The following is a 2,759-nucleotide window of genomic DNA, read 5'->3' on the forward strand; positions in this document are numbered from 1 at the left end:
CTCGCAACGACGTCGTCGCGAGGACAGAGCTAATGAGGCCCTCGTTTGCTTGCCACTCTACTCTTGCGCTGTCCTCGTTTGCTTACTCGCTCGCTGGCTGCTCAGCGCGTGCGCTCGTACTTAACGAGTGCTCGTTTGCAAACAGCCTCGCTTGTTGCTCGTGAGTTGCGCTAGCTCAGAGCAAACTAACGAGCGAGCGAGGGGCTAAAATGAGGCAAATCCGAACCCTGCTTGGTAGGCGGTATTTTCTCTAGTTATTATTTTACAAAGCTGTTGCTTTAATAACGATTTTGACGCATTAATATCGATGATTGGATTTCAGGGTTACCAAATCTCATTTTTGCCACAACGTCGATTTAGGCGGTTTTGCAACTGGTCAATGGGCGGTTACGCAAAAACATCGACGATATGTTTTTTTTACCAAATGAGGGTCTTCATTTAAATGTTTACAAGGAAAATATTGGTCCTCATGCATAAAAAGTTAGCTTAAGCTCAGACTCAATTTTTGCACTGATGGGGTGAGCTCAAGCTCAAGAATTTGTACTAAAAATCGAGTCGGAGCTTAAGCTCACTTTTTATACATGAGGCCCATTGAGCTAGCTAATCCGAATTCTGTAAAAGGTAGACATTCAAATAAAATTATCACATCATGTTGCATCTTTATGATAAGTAATTGTTTAAAAAGGCAGTAAAAACATTATTTAAACCAATTAATAATGCTAACGTAATGTTCACATGATCACTTTTTAAATATAAAGGACCATTTTCACTAGTAAGTTTAAAAACCTATCTGCCTTTTAAACACAATTTCTGTTCTGAGTTTGAAGGGCAGCTAGATTTTAAAACCTACCTGAGAAAACCGCACTAAATGTAATTTATTATTATTTTATGGAAAATGCAGTATTCATAGTACAAAATAGCAATATTTACAAAACTATCAAGATACATCCACCCATTTGAGCAGCATCCCGTTAGAAGACTCGTTTCTATTACTTGTAAATATACTTAAAACTTCCTCATACTCCATTTTTTTGGGGTAAGACAGCATGGGACTGCAACATTCCAGCTACGCGTAGATGATAAATAAGAAACTCGAACACATACATTTCGGCGGGATGAGTGTAATGGAATGAGATGGAATAATTTGAACAGCAATCTAAGCCCTGAAAGTAAAGAGTTAAAACATTTTAGATTAAATCACTCTAAATACACAAATATGTAGTTTATGCTACAAAAATCCGTACCCATTCAACTGCGTATGGCGTTAGCCGCTCTATCCAATCCGCATTTACCAGAGTTTCATTGGCATTCATAAAATCATACAAGCGCAGGGGAAACATTTTTTGCTTGGTTTCGTTGGGCAAAATAAAACGTGAATTCAAAGGCATTGCACCCACATTCTGCAGGCAAATACTCATGCTATAGTCTTCAGGTAGTGCGTAGTTAGCAGGTGGACACAGCGTTAAGTTTGTGAAACCCAAAATAACTGCTCGACGAAGTGCTTCCTTGCTGAGAACATAACCGGCACCTCCTGACACATAGGTCTGAAATAAATAACCGAAGAGAACTATAGATATTTAAAGTAGTTTGAAAGGGCATAAAAAACCCAGTCAATTACCTTGTTGCCCTAATAGTATGTACTGATTGATTTTCTACGATTTTTACCTTTTCGTCGATTTACGAGATACATAAATGAACAAAATAAACATTACAGCCAAGGCACATTGAACAGGTAGTATCAGTAGAGCAGCCACGATTGAGAGAATACTAAGGTTGCGCCGATCTCGGACCGCTATTCCTCTCTTAACGAATTTGACAGAATCGTTGTTTGCATGACGTCACACTTGTGCAACTTGTTTATGCTTTCCTTGCAACATTTTTTCTTCCATTCTTGCTCACGTTTTGGCATTCCTCTCTCGCAATTGCAACAGTGTGACGTCACACAAAAGTTATTCTCAAAAATCCTCTCTGATCGGCGCAATCTTGTATTCTATCATTCTTGTAGAGCAGCTATATTTTTAATTTCTTCTCACAAAAATTCAAATTGTTAAAATCTATTTGCATGTGAAACCTGTTTCCATACAAATCAATTTACGGAAAGCAGCTTTTTGAACATTCGCCCAACTCAGCAGCACAACCTGGGCCTTGCAAAGGATGGATCAATGCTTCGAGGAGCAAACAAATTTACTATTTTTATTTTTTCCAATTTGCTTTGATTAAGAAGAAAAAATCAGAACAGAGTTTCACACTTTCGATACTAGAAGCAAAAATACACGCAAATGTTGCTTTTCCTCTAATGCTAATACCTGTTTGATATGCCTTGATTACAGCACATTTGTTGTTTGTGATTATAAACTAAAATCCCATTATTAAAATTTAATAATACAGCCTTTTTACCTGACCTTAAGGCTTAGGAGCAACAGAAATATAGATAATTGTAATTTTTACACACGGATGGACGCATCTTTGTGATATTTATGTGTAAAAGCTTAAACAGACGACAGCGTCGATCCGGATTAACTCGGACTTAATCCGGATCAACGGCAGTTATTTCCCGAGTGGATGCGGATCAACGCTGCCGTCTGTTTATGCTTTAACGCGCGTATCTTTTTTCAGACCAAAAACAGTATATTACTACGTGAAAATCCCTTTTCGCAGTATCTCCATTTAAAACTAGAAGCATTTTTTACAGTACACTACAGAAACAGTTTTCCAATAAAATCAAGTAATTCCTGGTATGGCACAGTATATTTTGCTTA

The 2,759-nt window shown here is 37.8% G+C and overlaps 1 pseudogene; it reads right to left on the bottom strand.

Moving 5' to 3' along the window:
* Positions 1–746: 746 nt before the first annotated feature.
* On the bottom strand, positions 747–1,544 carry LOC118757343 (annotated as a pseudogene).
* Positions 1,545–2,759: the final 1,215 nt, after the last annotated feature.

The sequence above is a fragment of the Rhagoletis pomonella genome, unplaced genomic scaffold, assembly GCF_013731165.1.
Source record: "Rhagoletis pomonella isolate Grant_MI unplaced genomic scaffold, Rhpom_1.0 Rhpom_scaffold_16804, whole genome shotgun sequence".
NCBI lineage: Eukaryota > Metazoa > Arthropoda > Insecta > Diptera > Tephritidae > Rhagoletis > Rhagoletis pomonella.